The following is a 26,887-nucleotide window of genomic DNA, read 5'->3' as shown; positions in this document are numbered from 1 at the left end:
GCCACCTGCTTCCTTGGGTGCTTTTCCTCTTTCACTGGGCTCCTTCAGCCAGGAACATACTACCCAGAGTCTTCCTCCCAACTTATCCTTCAAATTCAGGCACCCATATCAGCCCAGTTTAACTCAGGCCTCTGTCCAGGCTCTAGGCCGTGACTCACATTTGGGATTGTAGGCTTCGTGCTTGTTGTCACCATCATTGGCCCATGTGCTGTCTCACCCAATTTTGTATTGCTCAGAGCTACCCTGTTATATAATCAATGCTCAACCAATGCTGAGAGAATACACGAGTGAATGGATGACCGTAGTTTAATATTATCAACAGTAAGGGCATAGCTTGCATCTCTGTGATGAGTGTCTATTTTTTAATGTCCCTAGAAATTCAGGGCTCCTTGTGTGAAGGCTAGTGCAACCTCTGCATCTTGTAATCAACTCTGTCCAGTCCTCTTCTTCACCTCCTAAGTCCCCGGGGATCCTCGCGTATTTAAATGTGCTCCAATGTCTATGGCTGATAAATACAGGGTAGGTGGAAAGAAAGGGGTAGAGTAAGAGAAAAAGAGCTAAGTCTAGGGAGAATTCTGGACAGTCTGGGAGAAAAAGTATCAAAGGGAGAAGAGAGGTCAAGGGTTTGTCTGGTAGGTGTATCCCATTCTCAGACAGTAACACCAGCCAGGGCTTTCTTTTCCCTTTCTTTCCACTCCTACCAAATGCTGGGATTTGCCCTCGGAATTTTGTGTCAGTTCCCTCACTGTTCATGAAGGTAAATGCAAAAAAGCAAGAAAATAAGATGAAAATTATTTTCTGGTTAGCATCCAAATAGCAGATGCCCCATAAAAACAGACAAATTCTTGTGAGACAAACATACTACATGTTTCTCATAGACATTTTTGGATACAGAGAACTTACTGGTAGGAGCTCTGCTCCTCTTGGGAGTCCATATGTGCAAGGAGGCAGGTGCCGCAGAAGTGGCCAGGTGCTGGTGCATTAGGCGAGGCTGGCTGTCCCCAGGGCTGATGCTGTGCTGAGACGTGAGCCTGATCCTTCCCTGCTTTTGTTTCCAGTTACTTGGGACTTGGCCACCTCTGCCACCCTGTGTTTGAAGAGTCTGAGGTTGGTACCCTGAGAGAATCACCACTAGGCCTTTCTCTCCATAGATGTGTGCTCCTCCTTCAGTGATGCCTTTTAGGAGGCTTCAAGGTGCAAAGGAAGCTACTCCTTGCTCAACCCAATGCCCCCATCTCTATCATGCTTGTCTAATTAAGCATGGTCTACTGTGGTCCTCAATTCTCCTAGTTATGGCCAGAGGGGAGGAGGAAGAAGATGTGTCTCCCTGGAGGTACCCCATGCTGAGGAACAGCTTTTGGGCAAAGCAGCTCCAAGTTCTTTCCCTTAGGCGGCAAATTCTCGAGAGCTCCCTCCCCTGTGCTGACTGTGCAAGTGACATGAACACAAACCCGGGAAGGATATGAGCAGGTCTACGTCTCACTGGGCAGGTTCACCCTCTTCATCACACCAAGAGAAAGCGACATGGGTACTATGTCCTGGGAGGAAACCTGATTTGAAGCTGTGACCTTGCACCAAGACACAGGTCTGGGTGATAAGGTCTCTTGCCTCAGGTGGGCAAGCTTGAGCTAGTAAATTCTGACTGGCAGATTTTTATTGGCCCTGCGATTTTTTAGCTGCCTTTTCAGCTCCTCTGGAGAGCTATCCCTTTCTGCCCAGATTGTTACTGCCCCCGTCAGGCTGGGCTCCCACATCAGGGCAGTGCTTTGCTCTTGCGGCACAGATGTTCTCTCCTCTCAGATGTGAGCGTTTAGAGAACACAGCTGGCTCATTTTCCCACAGCTGTTTCTTAGCACCCGATCCCCCAGCTTGCTCTGCTCTGTGCATGGAGACCTGGATTCTGACCCTAAGGCAAGACTGCCATTCTTATCTGGTGTATAATCTTCCTTGCTTTTCTTGCCTCCTAATAGCTGGGGTCTGGTTCTGTCCCCAGAGCATCTCCCAAGCCAGGTGCAGAAAGAAATCCATTCCTGGTTGGAGAGGTGAGTGCCGGCAAGCTTTATCCGATCCCGAGGTATGGAGGAGTCCACTGAACATGGAGACATGCCTGAGATGACAGTCTCAGGGACCGCAAGGCCACTGGTCTCCTAGTGTCTGGAAAGTTGGCTATTTAGAAAGGCTTTGTAGATTTCATTGGCTCAATAAATACTAACTGAATAGCCACAATGTGCCCTGTGTTGAGCTCTCTGGGTGAAGCTGATGTGGTTCCTGCCCACGTGACATTCTGTCTGTAAGATCAGGAAAGGCTGGCTCGGTTCAGTGAGGTGCTGGCCTCTCTCCTTCAGCCTCAGTGACAAGACCCCTGCCTCCCCCCATCAAGGCCTCTGCGCCCATCTCTCTTGCTTGTTTTTCCACTTCTCTGAAACCTTCCTCCTTCTTGCTTCTCTCTTGTCCCATCTCCCTTGCTGCTTTCTCTTCATCCATCCTTCCCACTGTTCCTGCCTCCTTTCTTCCTGAAAATTCTGCCCAGATGGATAAACAGATTGTGGTACATCCATACAATGGACTATCAGTGCTGAAAAGAAATGAGTTATCAAGCCCCATGTGGAGAAACCTTCAAAGCATACTGCTGCGTGAGAGAAATTCAAAGTGAAAAGGCTACATTGTGCATGATTCCAACTACGTGACTTCTCAGAAAAGGCAAAACTTAGAGAGAGTAAAGAGATCAGCAGTTGCAAGGGATTTGGGGCAAGGAGGAAGGGATGAAAAGAAATTTTTGGGGGCAGTGAAATTATTCTGTCTGATACGGTAATGATGAAAACATGTCATTATGTATTTGTTAAAACTCATGGAACAGTACAACACAAAGAGTAAACCTTCATATAAACCATGGACTTCAGTGGATGGTATATCATTATTGGTTCATCATCATAAATGTTCCACAGTAATTAATACAAGCTCTTAAGAATAGAGGAAACTGAGTGAAGGAGCAGGATACGGAACTTCCTGCACTCTATTTTTTTCTGTAAACCTAAGACTTCGGCAAAAATGAAGTTTGCTAAAAGAACAAATCAGCCTGACTTACCCTAATCTGGCATAGCACCCAGAGTTTCTTCAGAGTTCCCTATCTGGCCTCTCTCTGCCTTCCAGGGAGCTCTGGATGCAGCCTCCATGTCTCCCAGTGTCTTTTGTCTCCACAAGGACTGGTCTGTCCTGTTACCATGCCAGGGAGTCACTGCACTGACCTTTTGATCTTCACTCCCAGGCTCGGCCCACACTTTCACCTCCAGTGAACCTCCATGTTGGCCTTTTGAGTTATCATGCTGTCCCCTTGCCCATCTCTCGTCAAAACATGCGCTGGTCATAAGATGCCTTTTGCCACCCCTGATAACTCAGTCACATCTACCACTGCCCATTCCCAGGCCCAGATAAGAAAGATGCAAGGAGTCCCAGAGAAGAATCCGACAGAGAGAAGTGACGGGGGGCCAGAGTCTCTCACCTGTGGCCTTCCTCGGGTCCTCCCTCACCCACTCTGGGCTGGAGCCCGCCACATCTTGTTAGGAGTCTGACAGCAAGTAACCTGAGGGGACATGCTCCTGGCGTTTCCTACCCTGACAAGGAGAACGTTGGGGTTCCAGCCTGTCATGCTTTTACAACCGCTCACAGGGCCAGCCTCTGTTAATCATTGATCTGGATATAAAAGGACCCAGGGTTTTTATCAGTACTCACTTGTGGGGATTGGGAAGGCAAGGCAATCCCTTGCAGAAAAATATCACACTGCACTTTGTTTCAGATGGCGCCGGGGCAGGATCTGGGGGTGAGGGGAAGCTTGCTCCCATGTGCCCATGGAAGTGATTTTCGACCGGCATGCCACGAGATGATCTTAGGTGTGCCACAAAAATTTTTAAAAACTATTAATTAAATTATTTTCAGAAGAAATTCAAAGCCCAGTAAGTATATTCTTTTCTTTTTTTTTGGTCAACATAATTTAAGTGTGTGGCAGAAGTTTAACTATAGGTTCAAGGGTGCTGTGAGAGAAGAAAGGCTGGCAAACACTGCTCTTCGGGTTTGGCTGGAGCACAGAGAGTGGACAGAGGACCTTCGTTTTTAACAGGTCCTCCGCAAAAATTAAAAACTAATTTTGAAGGAAAACAAGACTTTCCAAGCTTCCAGGAAAAGCAGTCCATCACTTTGTGTGAAATAGAGGCTCTGGTAGGCAGGAGAATGCGGCGTTCTGATACCGTACTCACATGTCCTCACTCAACCTGCACACGGTGAAGGCCATGCTGGCCACAGCTGGGGCTCAATCCTGCAGGCTGTGCGGAGCCACCAGGTTTTTTTGGGCAGGATGGTAACAAGTGTGCATGATAAGACAAAAGGAAAGGGAGTGAGAAGGGCAAAAAACCTAGAGGAAAAGCAAAGGGAGTGAAAAATAGCCCTATTTTCTCAAAGATTCCCAGGCACGAGCTGTCTGAGCACGCCTAGAAAGGGGGCTGTTAGGACATCAAGCACATTTTGGGATCTGTAAAGCTGCCTGGGACTTTTGAGGAATTCTCCAAATTCCTGGGCATTAGAAGAAAAGTGAATACAAGGCAGAGGGCAGGCTGGGACCCAGGAGCCAAAAGAGAACAAGAAGGTGAAGAGGTCGGGACTGCCTCCCTGGGAAGATAGCTCCTGCTGCAAGCCTCCCCTCCATCTCCCAGACTGCCGCATGGGGGTGGCTGGGCAGGGGAGAAGCACTGAGCCCTGCCTCGGGACTGGGCAGCAGCTCCCAGCCATGGGTAGGACACTCTAATGTGCTTGCAAACCGGGCTAGGTGAAGGTTGCTCAAGACTTTCCCTGGGGGAATGGGTCTGTGGTGCCTTAATCAGTTCATCCTGCTGTACCATGGGCTGCCTGGCTAATAGACAAAAGAAACTCATTCCTCACAGTTCTGGGGACTAGAAATCTGAGATCACAGCATGGTCAGGGTCTGCATAGGACGCTCTTCTGGGTTGCAGCTTGCTGACTTCCCATCATATCCTCATGTGGTGGAAAGAAAACAGATCGCCCATTAGCACCCCTTTTATTAGGGCGTTGATTCCACTCACAAGGGTGCCATCCTGGCGACCTAATCCTCGTCAATTGCCCCATCATATTGTGGCTTAGGATGTCCAGATGTGAATTTTGAGGAGACAAGACATACGGGTCCTTGGGAACCACTTTCCCCGACTCTTTTTTTTTTTAATTCAAGCGAATCAGTTTGCCAAGGATGTCTGCTACAACGAGGAGTCACATGTCACAAGTGTGGAGTTGGGAAAGTGAGGCTGGGTTCATCCATGTGCTCAAACAAGGGGATTCACAGGTTTATCGGGAGTGTTTGAAACTATAATTTTTGTCTTTATTTTTCTTTCTGTGAACATTAGTCATCCATCAGGTTAGCTCCTCCCCTTCTGGCTGCTTCCCCAGGTCTAGTCAAGGGCTGGGCTTCCCCGTGGGAGGGGTTCCTCATCACGCTGATCTGGGAGTGGCTCCTCGATGGGGACCCGGGTGGATGATGATGACCCCGGAGGATAATACTCTTGCAGGGTTTGCAGTAGCGTTACCACACATAAGCCCACACCAGCCACTCATCTGTCCTGTTCAGTCTTTGAGGCTGGAGAGAAGGACCTGCAGGGCCTGTGTCTGGGGAGAGGCTGAAGGTGAGCCAACTAACCTGGTGGCATCCCCAAGGGAGCGCTCTTAGGCCTATGGCTGAGATCCCCTCCCTCAGGAAAACCCCCACCACCGGCGTCTGCTGCTCAGAGTGCCCCTGAGTGAATTTGCAGACTGGAACACAGCTCCATGAAGACCATGGTGAGGGTTTCCTCCCCACTTGGGTTTGCCACCTTTGATCTGCATCAGCCCCTGAAGGCACTTCTTGGGCTTGCAATGGCATGAGGAGGGCTGAGGCTGGTGAACGCCCCTCTGATGTCTGTCCCGGCAAAGGCAGAACAGTCTGGGAGCTTTGTGCTGTAGCTGCTGCAACCATCCCTGCAGCCAGCCCTCCAGTCCCTTTCACTGCAGCCTGCAACCTCCCAGATCCCTCTGAGACAAGGCAGCCTCGCTCTACTCCCGCCATTTGCCAACACTGCTGAGAGTTTCTCATCCTCCTGTGGGCATCTCGGGGCCCAGTGAGTGCAGTGCTGAGGGGAGGGAGATTGGGAAGCCTTGTCCTGAGGAGGTTCCCTTTTCCTGCTCCAACAGGGCTTGGCTCCATTAGAGTATCACTTGTAGTCACTTTCCACTTGCCAAGGCAAACAAGCTGAACACTTTATTATGTGTATAATATGCCCTTGACTCTAAGGAGCATTCTCCCTGCTCTGAGTGGAGCTGCAAAGTTGATAACCTTCAACAGGTGTCCTTGACATTGGCTCCTGCAAGATGCTTAGAGGAGTCTTTTTTTTTAAATAGGTGTATTTTGTTGAACGGACATTGACATTGCCAGTGTTTGCCTCTCTCTTTTCTCAGATGTTAAGAGTGAGAATTGCTGGCTCTGGTTTCTTTGCTCCTGTGTTTAATAAACTGGCTGCTTCATCTTATTCTATTTTACTTTATGTTTTGTTATTTGTAATTAAGTAGGTGGTACCAGTCTTATGAAGAGAAACATATTTTGGCTGCTGAAAGAAATATAATTTTGGTTTCCACCACTTGGTCTTCATTTTCTCTTTCCTCCTAACCCCTCTTGACCACTAAAAAGTCAGTAAGGCCTATTTAGTTTGGGTCATGAAGTTGGCACAGGTGGACTGTGCTTATAGCCTCTGTGGGCATCTCAGCCATGCGTCCTCGGGGCTCTCTAGGCAGGCTGATAGTCAATGATCTGTGTAGGATGAGAAGCCTGTGACCCTTCCCACAGTCAACTGATTCCACCTCCATGAAGCTTTTGCTCTTAAATGGCAATCACCAGCAAAATAACAACAGCCAAGTGCAAAGGCACTAAAGATAGGCTGGGCCCCTGGCTCATGCCAGGCTGAATTTGTGGCTCTCTCAGGGTGGCCACAGATAAAGCCAGGTCCCTTGGCAGGACACTCTTGTGTTAGACCAGGGCTTCTCCTATGAAGCAGGAAAGACAAGGGAAAAGGTGTAGCAATGTAGCTTGGAGCCCCCAACCTCACCCAGATGTTCCAGACGCTCGTGCAGTTCTCAAATCCATGGATTTTTTTCTTAAGCATAAGGAAATGCTGACTGCAGATCAACAGAGACACAGAATTCAATACAGACCCTATTTCTTTCCTCCCCGAGTCAGGTTGTTTAATTTTGTGGGCATTGTCAGCTATAGGCAACTACAGATGTGAAAGTGGTTAGACCGTAACATGGACAATACATTGTTTTGAAAGACAAATGCCATTTTTTGCAATGAATAGTTGTGATCTCCTTTGTGGTACTATCTAGCTCAGAATAATAATTCTCACTGTCTCCTGTGATTAGAACAGAAATGTTCTCAAGACGCCATCTGATAGCTATAAATTTACCTTAAAGAGGGTGAAATCTAGGGTACATTCTTAGAAATTTTAAAAAACAATTTCCTTCAAACATTAAAAATTAAAAAAAAAACCCAAGTATTCTGAAAAATATTTTCCCCCTTTACATTTTTCCTTTTGTAAAACCCAGTTATTAAGTGAGCAAAACCATGCCACATAATTTATCTTGTTATCCCCAAATAAAATGATTGCAAATTTGTTCAGGAGACTGAAAATTCATGTTTTATATAGTTTAATTTCTATACTTTGTTGTTCCCATCTTCTTCATAGATTTTAAATTTGGACCCGAAAGCATCAAAAATTCCCCAAATATTATATTTATCAATATAACTGAATAAAAATTCAATAAAATTTGAATGAATATGCGAGAAAAATGCTTTGATGAAGGTCAAAAAATAAAAAGTAGGAAGTAGAGTTAGTCAGTGCAGCCCCTACCAAGTTGTGGATGTGAGTTTTAGAAAGTACGAGGTCTTTTTCCTGCTCTCGTCGTCCTCCAAACCCTGTGTGGCCTGCTGATTGGTGAGAAAGAAAAAGTAACACTTCACAAGGGGTGGTTCTCTGCAATGGGCTAGTTGTTTGGGGAATGTTCTGGCAATGTCCTGGGCATGTCTCCAATAACCTCATCTTCTTTCTTTGTAAAATTGGGTTAAAAATATTTTACAGGGCTATCATGAGGTTTAGAGATAATATATTTAACATAGCTGTCCCACACACCAAGTGCCAAGGAGGTACTTGGTAAATGGCAGCTCTCATGATAGTCTTGATTATAGACACGAAAGCAAATCAAGTCCATCTTGGCCACAAGCTGCCCCAGAACCTGCCCTCTGAAAGCCCTGTTTGCTCTACCATGAGGGAAGGTTGCTAGCTGTTCTCGGAATATAAAGACCTTGAGCACAGAGACTCTATCTACCTGGTTGATTGACTGACAATTGCTTTGCCCAGCAGTCAGTGAGAGGGATCTGAAAAATACACTCTTTGTAAAGGATAGCCTAATTTCACTTAGTGAGTTTTTGTACTGCAAGGCAATGGAGACACTCTTATGGACATATTCTCTAAGAACGAAGCTTTCCTTAACCATGCTATCCTGGAAGAGAGTATGGGACTGAGGGAAGAGCCCAGAGTTTCTGGGCATTGGTACAAGGTGTCAGGACACTAAGAATGTTGTCCCAGTTCTAGTGCTAAGAATGGTACCTTGCTTTTGTACAGTGTTCTCCAGTTTAGAGAGATCTTAGGCACAGCTGGCCTGACTGGATCCTCCCGTGTAAGATGTGAGGCCCAAGAGCACCAGTCCCATTTTATAATAAGCCAATCATTTTGAGAGTTAACAGATTTCCTCAGGATCATACAGATGAATGGAGGCAGGTTAGAATTCCAGAACTTTCCTTTGCAGAACACTTCGTCTTCAGATCTTTTGTCCTTCTTGCACTGTTCATAAGGTCCTCTTTTTTCCTCCCAATTTTTAACTGTACAGCACTAGCAAATTCTATGGCTTAATACGTGGGTCTAGAGATTGAGTTCTGTTTACCAAACTCTGTAACTTTGGGCAATTCACTTAAGCTTCCTGAACCTTGGCTTCTTCACTAAACAGGAAAAATAAAGACATTACCCAAAATTATGAAGATTAAAAGCAATAAACACATGCTATTAGAATGGTATCTGTGTTCATTCTAGCCTTTAGAGTAACTCTTTTTCCTCACACGCAATACATCTTTGATGTTAAACTTTCTAAAATTATTGATCACTTGCAAGGGATTTGAGGGCTGTGGATATTCAGAACACAATGGATGACTAGTAAAACCATAATTTTGAATCATATGGTAAGAATATACAAGTTTAATATTTGTGTTTCTGAGCAAAGACGATATCCCATCTCTGTGGTAAGTGCAAAGTAAGAAGACAACCTTGAGGCCTGTTTGGATGTTGCTAGTATTGATGCGTGTCTTGGAGACAGACTTGCAGGACCTGTCTATCCTGTTTTCACTTCAGCCTACACACCCGTGTCTTTTCCATTTTCTCCATGAAGATTTAAACAAAACCAAACAGCCAATATTTGCCGGGCACATAATCTCTCTTTTGGATTTATTGACTTTAACTTTCAATGTCTTGGACAGTAAATACAATTGAAGCATTTGAAGCATCTCAGAGGCCTCAGTCAAATCCATGTTTGGATTTGATGTTATTAATGTTCTTTGCAGATCTTTCTTGAATTTGATGTTATTCATGTTCTTTGCAGATCTTTCTAGAATGTTTTTACCTTAGAAAGGCGAGGCTATTCAATTTCAAATATCTGATATCCAATAGCCATGGATGGGCAAAGGAAAAGGTATTTAGAGACAAGACCCCAGTAAATTACCTTCACTCCTTCACCTCAAGACCTGTGTTTTCACAGACAATAATCTGTTCAGTTTCAAACTTGACTAGTTATCTAACCTTTTCTGGAAGGCAGCCTTTACTCTCCAATATAAGCATCAGTAGAACTCAGATAAATGCACAAAGGCCTCTAGGTCAAGAAAGGGCAAAGAGTTGCAGTTAGGACCCAAGATTCTGGAGCAAGGTTGTCTGGTATCAGTACTAGCTGTGTAGCACCAGACAAGTTACTTAATTTCTTTCTGCTTTGATTTCTTCATCAGTAAGGTGGAGATGATCATAGAGAAGATCAACTGCTTCTCACAGGTAATTTCCATCAAGAGATCTTTGGCCAAATCCAATGTGGTGGTCATTAGCATTCGGAGGGATGTGTGTAATCTAGCAGAGAAATCCTTGGCCTTTAATTAAGAGACCTGAGTTTACATTCTCTACTAATTGCGACTCCCCAGCATCAAGGCTCTTTACAGTATGACGGCTCTTTACAGTATGACTCCAACCTGTTTTTTTCATCCACAGTTGCTGTCACCTCCTCCTTCTCTTTGTCCTCTGTCCATCAGACTACTTGCAGTGGCCCACAGTATCCGGGACGTGCAGCTCCCCACACATTATGTGCCAGTTCCCCTGGCAGGAAAGCCTCCTCGCTCCTAATGAGTTCATTACCCGCTGCCTCTCATGCCCATGACTGTGCTAGGGCTGTCTCCACCAGGAGGCTGTGCTGAAGAGTCCAGAGAATGTCTGCTTTTCACAACAGTGCCTGGTATAGTGTCCAACACAGCTGTTTGTAAGTGATTGTGGGATTGAATGAATGCCTTTTAGTTCAGTTTCTTAAGAACTGTGCCTGGTTCCTCGTCCGGGACTTGGAGGGGCTGGTGGGGACAGTGAGTCTCTGGTCTGCTGCTTGCCCCACCGTGGATGAGGCCGAGGTAGAGATTCTGGCCTGGAAGGAGCTAGTTACCATTATGCTTAGCTTTGGTCTGGACAAGATCTACCTCATTACAGGGCGGAGGGGAGAGCTGGGGTCTTTTAACCCTGGTTTCCCAGTGGAAGTGCCTCCGTGGTTGGCAACTTAACCTGAAAGGAAGAAATGGCAGTTGCTCCCTCTGGCGTGGGTGGATGTAGAAAAGTTAGAAAAGACAAGGGATCATGAAGGAACAGAAGAAACTTTTACTCTAGTGCCACATGGAAGTTACCAAACTCCTGCTAATCATGCTTCATACAATATCCTGAACGCAGGTGAAATCAGACCCTGGTCAGGGAGATATGGGATGTGTACACAGCTGACCTCCAAGTGTGGGCTTACAGCTCTGTGAGGCAGCAGAGGCTGACGCCAGGCTGGCTCACTTGGTGGAGAGCAGCACCGCTGGGGCTGTCTGCACACAAGAGCTCAATCACAGGAGTGCTCCATGCAGACTTCCCTTCTGAGAGTGCCCAGTCTCGGGACTCCTAGAGAAAGGCCTGTGATTCATAAAGCTCTGGCATCTGGCTGCTGGTGAATGTGTGAGAGAGCTACTTGTGGTTCTGGAGGTTTATAAATGTTTTTGAATGTATGAAAAACATGAGTAGTGGTGCCAAGGAATATGTTTATCATATTGTTGGAGAAGCGACAAGTGTGTGACTAGTCCCCAACACTCAACTTCCTGGTACATTCTTTAATTCTCCATCTATTTCTAGAAGCCAGATTTTCTTTTATGGCAGGAAGAAGAAAAGGTTTAGGCAACTAAGTTATTCTCTCCAGAAGAGCTTTAGGTCTCTTGCATGAAACTCTTGTGCATGGGTGAGTGTTCAGGGTCAGTTAGGTGTAGGCTAACTGGGAACGTGGGAGCAGTAATGGGCAGAGGGCTTCTTTCCCCTTCTTGATCCTGATTTCTTGGGCTCAATTTAGTCTTTCCCACAGAGGTTGCTCACAGAGAAGGGTGGCAAACCAGAGACTATACTCTCAGCCCCAATCAACAGTAAGAGCAGAACAAACACCCCACCCCCTAAAATAAAAAGAATGGTGCGTCTCCTTTCTACTTTAGAAAATTATGTGAGAGCATCTGTTTGAAAGTAAAGTAATAATGCAACATATACTAACAATAAAGTCCTCACTAAAGACATGAATGTAATTCAGCATTAGGCTATTCTTACACTCCTCTGAATGCCTGAAAAAACATTCAAGTGGCAATTATTTTGTGTCCTTGAAAATGTCAGTGCAAATTCTTTTGTTAATGGAGCTTCTGTCCTCTGACAATCAAATGAGTATGTTGCATAATGACTTCCACCCCATAATTGGCCTTATTCCTAAATGTTACAAATCCCTGATAACTTCTCATGGTCAAGTGTGTCTTGTGTAGATTTTGCTCTCATAGGGCACTGAGGAGAGGAGGTCTGAGCCAGCCATTTCTTTCATCTGGCTCTAAAAGGTACACCAATTACCAGGTCACTTTGCTAACATGATGCCTCAGACGCTACCTTATTTGACAGTAATTGTTATGGAAGGACTGAGTTAATCCTTTTCTACAGGTAGTACAGAAGTGAATGGATTCTTATGCTCTCGAACTTGAGCTGTTGGCAAAATCTTTTAAATACCTTTAAAAGTCTGGTTATGCCAGAAGTGACGACAATGGCCACAGTAGGCTTCTTACTTAGCAGAACGTTTTGTTGAGTGTATACTTTGCAAGACCCACTTGTTGGAAGAAAAGAGATAAGGAACCAAGATTTCTGGAGCTTCCTATTCACAGCCAGGGACAGACAGTTGGAATCATTATGCCGTGTCTGACAACATCACAGGGAAGCCAACATTACCCCGTCGAGCCAGAACTCTGGACCCAGCACCATTCTGGGTACCTGTGGTCTGATGTAGTGAGGTACAGAAACATACCACATGGAAAGTCCAGTGTCTTGAGGCTTTAACACAGATCTGATGGGCCCCTGTGCCAGTCTTACACAGCTTTGCTACAAACTTATCAAATATTCAATAAAGAGAGCAAGAAAGCATTTGAAGCAAGCAAAGTGTCAGTGGAAAGATCCTCTTTTTTTTAAGCAGGGGTGTCCGTCTGCTTCAGGTGGATTTCTGAGACCCACCATCTGCAGTGTCACCACGCACAAGCCTTTTCTTTGGCAAGTCAGTGTTGTTAGAGTTTGTGTATTTAATGTGCGGCTCTAGGCCACTCCTATTTTATACAATTTGTGGCAGAGAAGAAAAAAGGTCAGACTTCCCTGATAGTGTGAGAGCTTGGGAGTATGGAGTCTTTACCAAAAGTTCAGAATAGTATAGAGCTGTACTAAATATTCTAAGCAGGCTGTTGAGCATGCCCTCCTTGAACCTTATCTTTGTTTGGTATCCTTGGTGTTACGCGTCAAGATTGAGCAAAACACCAGATTGATTTTGTTTTTGAGGGTCACAGTAGTCACTACAGAAAACAATGCAGCTCTAATTTTTATTGGCAGATAAACGGAAAACCAACAGGGGAAGGGACATATGTGTTTCTTAGAAATATTGTTATGAGGGGGAATGTTTTTGTGGCACTTAAGTAAATACTCATTTCAAAGGCTAATTAAATGAAACTTTTCTTTTTTTTTTAATTTTTATTTTATTTTATTATTAAATCATAGCTGTGTACACTAGTGCAATCAAGGGGTACAATGTGCTGGTTTCATATACAATCTGAAATATTCTCATCAAACTGTTCAACGTAGCCTTCATGGCATTTTCTTAGTTATTGTATGTAGACATTTGTATTCTGCATTTAGTAAGTTACACCTGTACCCATTCTAAGATGCACCATAGGTGTGGGCCGGTCCAGTACCCTCCCTCCACCCTAACCTCCCCCCTCCCTTCCCCTTCCTTGGCCCTTTCCCCATAGTCTTGTGCTATAGTTGGGTTATAGCCTTCACGTGAAAGCTACAAATTAGCTTCATAGTAGGGCTGAGTACATTGGATACTTTTTCTTCCATTCCTGAGATACTTTGCTAAGAAGAATATGTTCCAGCTCCATCCATGTAAACATGAAAGAGGTAAAGTCCCCATCTTTCTTTAAGGCTGCATAGTATTCCATGGTATACATGTACCACAATTTGCTAGTCCATTCGTGGGTCAATGGGCACTTGGGATTCTTAGTGCCATGACTTAGCAATTATGAATTGGGCTGCAATAATCATTCTGGTACAGATATCTTTGTTATATTGTGATTTTTGGTCTTCTGGGTATAAACCTGGTAAAGGAATTATAGGATCAGGTGGCAGGTCTATTTTTAGGTCTCTAAGTATTCTCCAAACATCCTTCCAGAAGGAACGTATTAGTGGGCATTCCCACCAGCAGTGTAGAAGTGTGCTCTTTCCTCCACATCCACGCCAACATCTCTGGTTTTGGGATTTTGGTATGTGGGCTACTCTTACTGGGGTTAGGTGATATCTCAGAGTAGTTTTGATTTGCATTTCTCTGATGATTAAGGATGATGAGCCTTTTTTAATGTGTTTGTAGATTGTGCGTCTGTCTTCTTTTTTTTTTGGTTTTTGGCCGGGGCTAGGTTTGAACCTGCCACCTCCGGCATATGGGACCGGCGCCCTACTCCCTGAGCCACAGGCACCACCCGCGTCTGTCTTCTTTAGAGAATTTTCTCTTCAAGTCCCTTGCCCACTCTGAGATGGGATCACCTGTTCTTTTCTTGCTAATATGTTTGAGTTCTCTGTGGATTCTGGTTATTAGACCTTTATCGGAGGTATAACCTGCAAATATTTTCTCCCATTCTGAGGGCTGTCTGCTTGCTTTACCTATTATGTTCTTGGCTGTGCAGAAGCTTTTTAGTTTGATCAGATCCCAGTAGTGTATTTTTGATACTGCTTCAATTGCCTGGGGAGTCCTCCTCATAAAATATTCACCCACGCTGATTCCTTCAAGAGTTTTCCCTGCACTTTCTTCAAGTATTTTTTATAGTTTCATGTCTTAAGTTTAAATCTTTTATCCAGTGAAGTCTATCTTAGTTAATGGTGAAAGGTGTGGGTCCACTTTCAGTCTTTTACAGATCGCCAGCCAGTTCACCCAGCACCATTTGTTAAATAGGGAATCTTTTCCCCATTGAATGTTTTTAATTGGCTTGTCAAAGATCAAATAATGGTAAGTAGCTGGATTCATCTCTTGGTTCTCTATTCTGTTCCAGACATCTACTTCTCTGTTTTTGTGCCAGTACCGTGCTGTTTTGATCACTATTGATTTATAGTACAGTCTGAGGTCTGGTAGCGTGATTCCTCCTGCTTTGTTTTTATTGCTCAGTAATGTTTTGGCTATTCGAGGTTTTTTCTGATTCCATATTAAATGAAGTATTATTTTTTCAAGATCTTTAAATTATGACAATGGAGCTTTAATAGGAATTGCATTAAAATTATATATTGCTTTGGGTAGTATAGACATTTTAACAATGTTGATTCTTCCCAGCCATGAGCATGGTATGTTTTTCCATTTGTTAAGATCTTCAGCTATTTCTTTTCTTAAAGTTTCATAGTTCTCTTTGTAGAGATCTTTCACGTCCTTTGTTAGGTATACTCCCAAATATTTCATCTTCTTTGGCACTACTGTGAAAGGAATAGAGTCCTTGACTGTTTTTTCGGCTTGGTTACTGTTGGTATATATAAAGGCTACAGATTTATGGGTGTTGATTTTGTAGCCTGAGACATTACTATATTCCTTGATCACTTCTAAAAGTTTTGTAGTAGAATCCCTAGTGTTTTCCAGATATACGATTATATCATCTGTGAAAAGTGAAAGTTTGATCTCTTCTGACCCTGTGTGGATACCCTTGATCGCCTTTTCTTCCCTAATTGCAATGGCTAAAACTTCCATTACAATGTTAAAGAGCAATGGAGATAATGGGCAACGTTGCCTTGTTCCTGATCTGAGTGGAAATTATTTCAATTTAACTCCATTCAATATGATATTGGCTGTGGGTTTGCTGTGTTCTGATCATGAAGGGATGCTGGATATTATCAAAAGCTTTTTCTGCATCAATTGAGAGAATCATACGGTCTTTATTTTTTAGTTTGTTTATGTGCTGAATTACATTCATAGATTTATGTATATTGAACCAGCCTTGAGACCCTGGGATAAATCCCGCTTGGTCGTGGTGTATAATTTTTTTGATGTGTTGTTGGATTCTGTTTGTTAGGATCTTATTGATTATTTTTGCATTATATTCATTAGTGATATTGGTCTATAATTTTCTTTTCTTGTTGGATTTTTTCCGCATTTGGGGATCAAGGTGATGTTTGCTTCGTAGAATGTGTTGGGTAATATTCCTTCTTTTTCTATATTTTGGAAGAGGTTTAGTAATATAGGTACTAGTTCTTCTTTAAATGTTTGGTAGAATTCTGACGTAAAGCCATCTGGTCCTGGGCTTTTCTTTTTACAGAGATTTTGTATAGTTGACGCTATTTCAGAACTTGATATAGGCCTGTTCAACATTTCCACTTCATTCTGGCTAAGTCTTGGTAGGTGATGTACTTCCAGGTAATGGTCAATTTCTTTCAGATTTTCATATTTGTGAGAGTAGAGTTTCTTGTAGTATTCATTAAGGATTTTTTTAATTTCTAAGGTGTCTGTTGTTATTTCATCATTACCATTTCTGTTGATGAAATTAGAGATTTTATTCTTTTTTTCCTGGTTAGGTTGGCCAAACGTTTATCTATTTTATTGACCTTTTCAAAAAACCAACTTTTTGATTTATTGATCTGTTGTATAATTCTTTTGTTTTCAATTTCATTTAATTCTGCTCTGATTTTGGTTCTTTCTTTTCTTCTGCTGGGTTTGGGTTGGAATGTTCTTCCTTCTCCAGTTGCTTGAGATGTCCCATTAAGTTATTAACTTCCTCTCTTTCTGTTTCTTGAGGAAGGCTTGCAGTGCTATAAATTTCCTTCTTAGGACTGCCTTTGCAGTATCCTAGGGTTCTGATAATTCATGTCTTCATTGTTGTTTTGTTCCAAAAATTTGGTGATTTCCTTCTTAATCTCATCTATAACCCATTTATCCTTCAGCATAAGGTTGTTTAGCTTCCATTTTTTTTTGTATGGGTATGCAGATTCCTGTTGTTATTGAGTTCAACTTTTATTCCATGATGGTCTCAGGAGATGCAAAAAATAGTTCTAGTTTTTTAAATTTGCTGAGGTTAGATTTGTGGCCTAGGATGTGGTCAATTTTGGAATATATTCTGTGGGCTAATGAGAAGAATGTATATTCAGTTTTGTTGGGATGAAATGTTCTGTAGATGTCTGTTATGTTCAGATGTTGAATGGTTAAGTTACAATCTAAAATTTCTTTGCTTAGCTTCTTTTTGGAGGATCTATCCAGCACAGCTAAAGGGGTGTTAAAATCTCCAACTACTATGGAACTGGAGGAAATCAAGTTGCTCATGTCTGTTAGAGTTTCTCTTATAAATTGAGGTGTGTTCTGGTTGGGTGCATAAATATTAATAATTGAAATCTCATCATATTGAGTATTACCTTTAACAAATATGAAGTGTTCATCCTTTTCCTTCCTTATTTCGGTTGGTTTAAAGCCTATTGTGTCTGCGAATAGAATTGCAATGCCTGCTTTTTTTTTTTGCTTTCCATTTGCCTGGAGTATAGATGACCATCCTTTTACCTTGAGTCTGTATTTGTCTTTTAATGTAAGATGAGATTCTTGTATGCAGCAGATATCTGGCTTGAGTTTTTGTATCCAGTCAGCCAACCTGTGCCTCTTTAGAGGACAATTTAAACCATTCACATTAATTTAGAACATTGATAAGCCTTTTGAGAGTCCAGTGGACTTTTTTAATCCTTTTGCGACTGTGGAAGTTGGAATTTGATCAAAATTTTCTGGGTTTACTGTTGTGGTGGAGGGTTATGCTAGTCTTTATGAAGGATAGGTCTGAGAATATCCTGGAGAGCTGGTTTAGTTATGGCAAATTTCTTCAACATGTGAATGTCATTGAAGTATTTAATTTCTCTGTCATAAATGAAACTCAGTTTAGCCAGGTTCAGGATCCTGGGTTGTAAGTTATTTTGTTTTAGGAGATTAAAAGTTGATGACCATCCTCTTCTGGCTTAAAAGATTTCAGCAGAGAGGTCTAAAGTTACTCTAATTTTCTTCCCCTTGTAGGTAATGGTTTTCTTTCGTCTGGCTGCTTTCAGAATTTTCTCCTTCATATTAACTTTAGTGAAATTGATTATGATGTGTCTGGGGGATGTGTTATTTGGGTTGAGTCATGCTGGAGTTCTGAAACTGTCTCCTATCTGAATATCAGAATCACTTGGCATGTCTGGAAAGTTCTCCTTCATAATCTCATGGAGAAGAGACTCTGTGCCTTGTGAAGCCACTTCGTTGCTTTCGGGGATCCCTATAAGACGAGTATTGGTTTTCTTTGAATTACCCCGAGCTCTCTGAGAGAGTGATCTGTTTTCGCCCTCCAATTGTCTTCCTCTTTGAGAGTTTGGGAGTGTTCAAAAGCTTTGTCTTCAATGTCAGAAATCTTTTCTTCTGCTTGCTCCATTCTGTTACTGAGGGATTCTACTGTGTTTCTCCGATCTTTGAGGGCTGCAACTTCTTGTCTCAATGTATCAAAATCTTTGGTTATTTGGTCTTTGAATTTGTTGAATTCTTGAGATATCTTTTGGGTTACTGCTTGGAATTCTAATTTGACCTTATTTGCTATCTAGATTCTGAATTCATTTTCTGACATCTCAGCTATTTGTGCATGGGATCTTGTGCTGTGTCTGCCCCATTGATCTTTGTGGGAGTTTATCTACTCTGATTATTCATATTGCCAGATTTTTTTCTATTGATTTCACCTCGTGATTGTTTTTCACCATTGCCTCTGGCCGTCCTCAGAGTTGGGGAGGTGACTCTCCAAGATTAGACCCTAGCGGGATCACTCTATTGTTACTGGATCTTTGTAGGGAGTGACCCTGTGTAGTTCCTCTGGGGCTGCCCCAGACAGGGAGTTCTGGTTGTGGAAGCAGCTCTGGAGTGTGACACAGCCAGATCCAGCAACAGGGCGGGGGGTGGTGCACACGGTTCTGGGAGTGCCTGGTGCCCAGTGACTTTGGCACAGAGAGCCCAAGGCTCTAGCAGTCTCTGGCCAGGAGAAGGGCTCTGCACAGAGGCAGGGAGGGCTCCAGAGGGCGCGTGGCTACCAGAGTCCCTGGCCAGATGAGCAGGCTGGTGTGGAGGCAGGGAGGGTACAGGAGGGAGTTGTGCGGCTCCTGCAGTTCCTGTTCAGGGTGTGCGGAGGTCCGGCGGGCAGGGGTTGTGGGTTGGGGAGCAGCTCTTACGGAGGTCTGGGCAGGTGCGGATTGCGCTTGAGGTTCAGGTCTTACAGAGGTCTGGGTGGCACAGTTCTTACGGAGGTCTGGGAGGGTGCCAATCGCTGTTGCGGTGCAGCTCTTATACCCCTCACTGTTCACAGAGTCCTCAAACTCCTTCACAAACTTTTCTGCTGCTTCTGAGTTAGAACTGGCAGCCTCTCCGTGTTTAAGAACACCATGGATCCAAATAACCCCATTTCTATGTGGGCAAGTGACTTGAAGAGAATCTTCTTTGATGAAGACAGGAGCATGGCCTGTAATTTGTTTTCTTAAATGCTCTTCCTTGGAGTTACAGCTTGCTGAACTTCTTCCTTGGTTCAGCTTCCCACCTTGGCTTCATAGAGTCTGATTCTGTCCAGTTTTTCTTCCTTTGCTCAGGACCCTCTGCCGAGGGTTGCTACCAGTCATTCATCTTCCCAAAATTCAAGTGAACCTTCTGCCTCAGTCTCCCAAGTAGCTGGGACTATAGGTGCCCACCACCTGCTCCCAGATTCTTGAAATAGTCTTTACTCAGTCTAAGCAATATGATATCCGATAATACCATGATAGCAGGGGACTTTAACACTCCTCTTACAGAGCTGGACAGATTCTCTTGAGAGCACTTCGGTCGCTGATTACCCAGCCCCACTGGCCTGCCCTGCAGACCCGGGACCTCCTCCTGAATGAAACTTTTCATTCAAAAGAAGATCAGACTTTAACTTTGTCATTCTTACTCTTGTATTGGAAAGTATCCTAGTCTTAGAGTATATATTAATAATATCTACTCAGCTAAGAATATGAGACTTAGCTATGCTTTAAATCTTATGATGAAGGTGGGCCTCTTTTCTGAGGGAATAGGCTTTGGGATTTCTCATAAGGAGCATAGGTTACTCACAGGATGCCTCACGAGCTATGCTGAAAACTTAGCCTTGGAGTCTGGGCTATTTAGTATTATTCTTCAAAGACTCATATCACCTATCTTAAACCCCCATGGAATAATGCAACCTAATTCCAGAGTCAGAGGATTTCCTGGTAGACATAAAGGACATAATTTTAAGAGATAGAGAAAAAATACATTTATATGAGAATCAAAAGATTTTTTGTAAACAATATGGGAAACTCCTCATAAATTCTAAAGACTGGACTCACCAGTCCCACCCATAATAATAGCAGAGGTAGGAGAAAGACCTTACATTAGCTTATGCAAAAAATCATGTTTTATACATCTCTATATGTCTGCTTTAGTAAGACACCTGATATATCATGGGGTCTCAATATCCATTAGTTGACATCACCTCTTCAATGAGACATACACTCAATTTTGAGAAAGTAACAAAAATATGGTTAACTAGCTTCCTGCCACCTTTATTCCCCAGCACATTAGGTTATCTGTTAAAAATTTTTCTTGATAAAAAAAAAAAGAAAAATTTTTCTTGAGAGAGCATTTTCAAAATGCTAAAGACTGCTAGAGAGATCATTATGTGTTTGAATTTCTTTATGTCTGTAAAATAGAGAAACATGCCATTTGTAAACACAGACTTGTACTTGACTAAATGAGAAATAGAGCTAAGATTCAGGGGATAATGTATAGAATAATAAAATCTTAAAACTGGAAAGGATTTAAGAGGACATTGATTAGATTTCTGGAAAGATGTCTTTATTTTCAACTGCCTTAAAAGACGTGAGATGGGGGGAGGAGGGAGAAGGAAAGTTCTAACAATACCAAGACCCAAGGCCCAAAGTTAGTCCCATAGCCAGAAACGTGGAAGACCCATGGTACTGAATTAAGAATCACAGTTATTAGCCAACGTATTATTTGCCATTGGAAATAAAATTGAACAGTTTGCTTCCTCAAAGAAAGTAAGGATAGTTCATTCCTTTCCTGAAAACTGTTCAGCTGTTTTTCTGCTGAATGGAATTCAATCCACCAGAGCAGCCCTTCTACACCAGTACAAAAATCTCAACCCTCTGAAAACAATGAAGTTGGATGTTAGAAAACTGGCCAGTGGCGCACGGAGTGCAGCAAGCAAAGACTGCATGGGGTGGGGAGTGGGGGGTGGGGAGCAAGAGAGTTGAAAGGAAAGTTTCCCAAGGGTGATGACATTTTGCATTCTCTATTTTGCCTGCGGAAGAGCTGGCAGAGGAAGAAGGGAAGATCCTATCAGGGTACAGAAAACTCCATGCAGCATTCCTCGTAGTAGCTGATACTGAACTAGAACATGTCATTCTGCCTTGCAGTTATGGACCAGAAAACTCAAAGTCTAGTACATACTGAGCAGGTTTAAGAACACATTGCACATACTAAACGTTCACAGGTATTGAGCCTCAGTAAATTGATTTTCGTTCTTGGATGAGTAAGCATGAAAAATAAACAGCACAGAGCAGAAAATTTGCTTAACAAGAGAACTGAAACATCATCTGAAAGGCAATTTTAAGAAACTGTTTCTCATCTTAAACTGACATAGAAGATACAGTGGAAAAGGACAGGCAGCCATTATGAGATAAAAATTAGGAAGAAAAGGGATCTGAGTAAGGGAAGGAAGGTTTGTAGGGGAGCCAAAATGAAATAATATTATTTGTCCACTGAAAACTGTAATAGGTGAAACTGACATTACAAGAAACCAAATCAAGGATGTCTTAAAATATAGATGAACTACATTATACACTCTAAGAGGAAAAAAAATGACATAAAAGATGGCAGATACATAAAATGGGAAACAGAAACAAATTAGGGATAAGTTGTACTCATGATAAAGAGACCAGTAATCCCAATGAGATAGCTAAAACAAAGAGCAGCAACATCAAATTCTACCAAGGTTACAGAGTAATTGAAACTCTCAAAAATTTCTAGAAGGAGTGTAAAATGGCACAACCACTTTTGAAAATGTTGGCAGATTCTTAACATTTAAACATAGATCTCTGCTTTGACTCCAAAATTCTACCCCTCTGTAATTATCCAATGAGAATGTGGCTACCATGTGTGTTGCTTTAGTGATGAATGTGCTGAAGGCCCTGACTTCACTGCAAGGCAACATATCAATGTAACAGAATTGCACCGGCACTTTATGAGCGTAAATGAATAAAAAATAAGTGGGAAAAATATGTCCACAGAAAACCTAATGAGAATGTTAATAACAGCTTTATTCATAATAGTTCACAAGTGGAAACATCCCAGTTATCCAGAGGAGAAGCAAAAAACAAATTAGAGTATATTCATGTAACAGAATATGACTCAGCAGTAAATAAACTACTGACTATTTTCCCAAGAAATAACATGGGAAAATCTCAAAACACATGTGAATGAAATAAAAAAGAAGTGAGAGAAATCGAATACACAATATTACGTGATTTCATTTACATAATATTCAGAACAGGCAAAACTAAGATGATGAAAGTAGGTCAGTGGTTGCTTTTGGTGGTGAGAAGGAATATGAGGAAATTTTGTCTTCTATATCTTAGAGGGATATGGTTTATGCAGATACCTGCATTTGGTAAAACTAATCAAACTGATTGAGTACTCATTCCATTGAATATAAAGTACATCGCAATAAAGAAGGCATTTGAATTAAAAAACATATGTTAAGGCTTGGTGCTCATAGCTCAGTAGTTAGGGTGTTGGCCACATACACTGGGGCTGGTGGGTTGGAACCCGGCCCAGGCCTGCTAAACAACAATGACAACAACAATAACAACAACAACAAATAGCCAGGCATTGTGGTGGGCGCCTGTAGTCCCATCTACTTGGGAGGCTGAGGCAAGAGAATCGCTTAAGCCCAAGATTTTGAGGCTGCTGTGAGCTGTGATGTCACAGCACTCTACTGAGGGCAACATAGTGAGACTCTGTCTCCAAAAAAAAAAAAAATTCTGAGTTAAACTCAGTTGAATAGTTTCTTTGTTACAGATCTCAGATTCTAAATATATTAATATGAATTTTGAATTTATAGGAGAACAATTTCCATTTGTAGCATTTCCCAGGTTTATTTTATTTGCTTCCACAGAATATACTTTGAAAAATGTTACAGAAGAGGCATTCTTCTTAAAATCGACATTAAGATAGGATGTTCACTGTTATCATATTTGTTTAATATTAGAAGTTATGCTCAATACCATGAAACATCAAATAATTAGATGCCATTATTTGCAGGAGAAAAAAATTCATTGTTTACAGACATTATAATTAAAAACTTTTAACTGAAAACTCACAATTACCTATAATCAGCTAAACAGTCAGCTAGAAAGTAAATACACATACATTAATATCTTCATCCATAGTCTGCAATACCAGAGAGAAGATATGAATAAAGATCATTCATCATGAAAGACTAAAATTAGAAAATAAATAAGAATGACCCAATAAAAAAGATGCATGACCTTCATGAAACTATAAAGTTTTAAAAAGAAATATAAAAAAGATTCAAGTAAGTGAGATGATACTCAATGATTCTTTATGAGCTGACAATATTAAAAAGAATTTTTACATGGTGTGTGTATATATATTCATATCCACACACCTCCACATGTGTATACTTTTCTAACTTTCGAAAACATTTTAGAGTTTACCTGGGAGAACACATTGGCAAGAATAAATAAGTTCTGAAAATGAAAAATGATGACATTATGCAAGCCTCACCAGTTCAAATGTTTCATAAAACTCAAACCAGTGTAGTGCTGGTCTACAAACTGATATATCAATATAACTAAATAGATTATTCTAGAATAAACAGTATGCGATGAATAAGAACTTAACATACACTGAAGCATTGTTTGTCCAGTGAAAAGGGATGACTTATTCAGTATATTCCCTGCCTATCATCATCACCTGTCCTGGACTGTTGCAGCCCCCTAATGGTCTCCTGCACACACTTGACCACTGCTTCCCTCACTCCTTCTCTCTTTCTCTCTATCACCCCCTCTCCATGTTCTAGGCAAAGAGGACATTTAACATTAAGGTCCCTGAACAAACACCTTAGCACATACTGCTTCCTCTTCCCAAATTCACATTGCCATGTCTCATCCTTCTCAGTTAGAAAGTTGCTTCCAGACCCTTCTATTACCTGCCAAGTCCAGATCAGGTGCCTCACACCACCCTGTACTTCCTCATGCGTAGCATATAATATGCTAGTTTATAATGGCCTGGTATTTTTTGGCTTTCTTACTAAAGGGAAAGAGCAGGCCAAACCATCTCTACCTTGTTAGTTTTTATTCCTAGTGTCTTGCTTAGTACCTAACACACAGCCCTCAATAAGTATTTGCTGAATCAACAGCTAAAGAGCAACCACAAAGAAAGAGAGAGATAAACTTCAAGCCATGAACATTTCTTAACTTGTTTAAATAATTTAAAAATTATTTATTTAAAGTGTACTTATATACACATTTGGTATTTACCATCATGCAACATTAAGTTTAAGAAAGAGAGTTTGAAAAATCTGTATATAGTACATATTCCTGATTTTTTTAAACACGAGAGATTAAAAAATTTTACTATATAAAACCATTGTTTTTTAAAAAATTTTCTGGGCCATGAGATCATGAGTGATATTAATTTCCTTTATTCCATTTTAAAATGTCAGAAAAAGTTATAACAATTTTAAGCCTATACAAGAATCTGTTTTTCTAACCTTTTGTCAACATCAGGAACCAACTTCATAATAAGCTGAATAGCTGCTATTTGCATTCTTATGCAAAATGATTTTCCTCCCTCCCATTAAAAATACCAAATAAAATAAAATAAAAATTTCTCAGTTTTCACTGATCTAAGAGAAGACTAAAGATTCTTTTTCTGGGGCAAAATGAGTGAACAGGTGGTGAAAAAACAAAAACTTCAAAGTCCAAAAAGTACTTAAGACCCTCTGTTCAGAATTGAACATTCCTGGAGGATAAACCAACGAGCTGGGTTCTTGCTGAAAATAATTCATGGAGACGAAATACCAAACAGGTGTTAAGAAAGTCACGTCTACTGAGTTCCTAAACAAAGTAATCCCCTGAAGTATGTGCCAGAGATCCCACAATATTAAAACTCACTGGGGGTGTCAATGAAGCTGTATCCTACAACCCTTTTTTCTACATGTTCCTGAAGGAAAGTATGTGAACTGTGAGATGGTACAGGCTTGGGCCACCTCTTAGTCTGTAAGTAGAAAAGCGTACTAGGTAAGTTACTGGCATTGCCTATCTTTCTTACCAGCTGCTGTAACTCTGTGTAAGTTTACAGGCATCTGCTCTTTTTTTCCCACAATATCCTCCAAAGAGTAGCCTGACTGGTTGTTTTAAAAAATAACAATTAGATCAAGCTATTTCTTTACTTCAAACACCCCCAAATCTTCTTTTTGCTTCTTGAGTTCCTTTGTGGCCAGGTCTCTCATTCCCGGGCTGCTTCTCTTGTTTTGTTCAACTTGACTCAACCGTCCAGTGTGTCTTCCACTCCCCCATGTTGGCACACTCCCTCCTGCCTCAGTGCCTTTGCATGTGCTGGTTCTTTCACTGAGAAATTTCTTCCTTCCCATTTTGATATTAAATAAATCATCACTTTTTCAGAGTTGCTCTTTTACAGAACAACATATTTCTCCTTTGTTGTCTTTACCATACTTATAAATGTACTTGAATTTGATAGACACCTGCTCCCAAACTACGTTGTAAGTCTCTCTGTGTGGGCAGAGACCACTCAGCTCACTATTATTTCTCTAGTACCCAGCATGATATCTTAAGGTTTGAGAGATACTGGTTTTATGAAATTTTTAGGATCTCTCCTAATGATGATTATGAAAAATTTAATTCAAACTTTTGCACAGTTCCTTCTATAACTGATCTCAGTAAATTCAGGTTAACTTTTCTCACGGGGTCAGGAGGGTAGAGGAGAAAATTCAATGTAAGAATAGATCTTCCCAGATTAGAAATATAGTTTCTATCTGGGCAGCAAAGCTCAATCCAGAGTTATTTAGTCCATTATGCTAAATTGTATCCAAGACTTTCTCATCCCACAGGAAGTATGTGGTTTTCATGGTTAGTATTCATCAGAGACAAACTCTAGCTATAGATCTTCCTGCAGAATCATTTTTAGGCAAAGCAAGATGCTTGTTTTATTCTCTTTTCAACACTACAGAAAGCTTAATTGTGGTCACATCTAAGGTTAAAGGAATTATGCCAGCTTAGAACATTTTGCAAGAGTCACTATTTTCTTTTCATGCAGTTCATTTTGCTTTCCCCCAAATCCTCTGGACTTTCTCAATTTCTTTGCCACTTTCACATTTTCAACTTTGTTAATTGCTTGCCATAGTCAAAAGGTATAATTGGGCCTCATTGGGAAGAGATGATGTGACCAACATAGAACACTGCCTTCCAATCTGGTCTCTACACTTGAAGGGTTCACAGAGCCTGAAGAGACCCAGTGGTGGCAGCATAAAATGATCAAGGAGATGAGGGAGTAGGGCTTGTTCAAGGACAAATCATGAAGGTCTCAACTATTCTGTCTGCAAAGATAAAAGCTATGCCAGGATATGGTTAATACAAGACAAATGGGGATAGGAAAAATAGTCTTATTTCTCAATACTATAATTATGTAAAACCTCTTGCATCAGACAGAGTTAAGAAAGGGGTAGAGAATCTGCTATATTCTCCAATAGATAATTAAGATCTTGCTACCTCAAGGTGTGTTTGTTATTGACTACAAATACGACAGAATAAACAAAGGTTTTTAAAAATTTATATATGCCTTGACAACAGAGTCATGGTAT

At 41.7% G+C, this 26,887-nt stretch overlaps 1 protein-coding gene across 4 annotated transcripts in view; it reads right to left on the bottom strand.

The window, feature by feature from the left end:
* PRLR (prolactin receptor) overlaps positions 1-26,887 on the bottom strand; it is a 166,101-nt gene that overhangs the window by 120,029 nt on the left and 19,185 nt on the right. Inside the window, exon 1 of one of the 4 annotated variants that reach the window (XM_053592272.1) lies at positions 3,086-3,173. The exons of the other annotated variants lie outside the window; for them this stretch is intronic. The gene's annotated coding sequence lies outside the window, so the exon portion shown is untranslated. Of the gene's footprint in view, positions 1-3,085; positions 3,174-26,887 lie in introns of those variants that run through there. 4 annotated transcript variants of the gene reach the window in all.

This window comes from Nycticebus coucang, chromosome 1 (assembly GCF_027406575.1).
Source record: "Nycticebus coucang isolate mNycCou1 chromosome 1, mNycCou1.pri, whole genome shotgun sequence".
NCBI classification, from domain to species: domain Eukaryota; kingdom Metazoa; phylum Chordata; class Mammalia; order Primates; family Lorisidae; genus Nycticebus; species Nycticebus coucang.
This window is presented reverse-complemented; position numbering and strand designations above follow the sequence as displayed.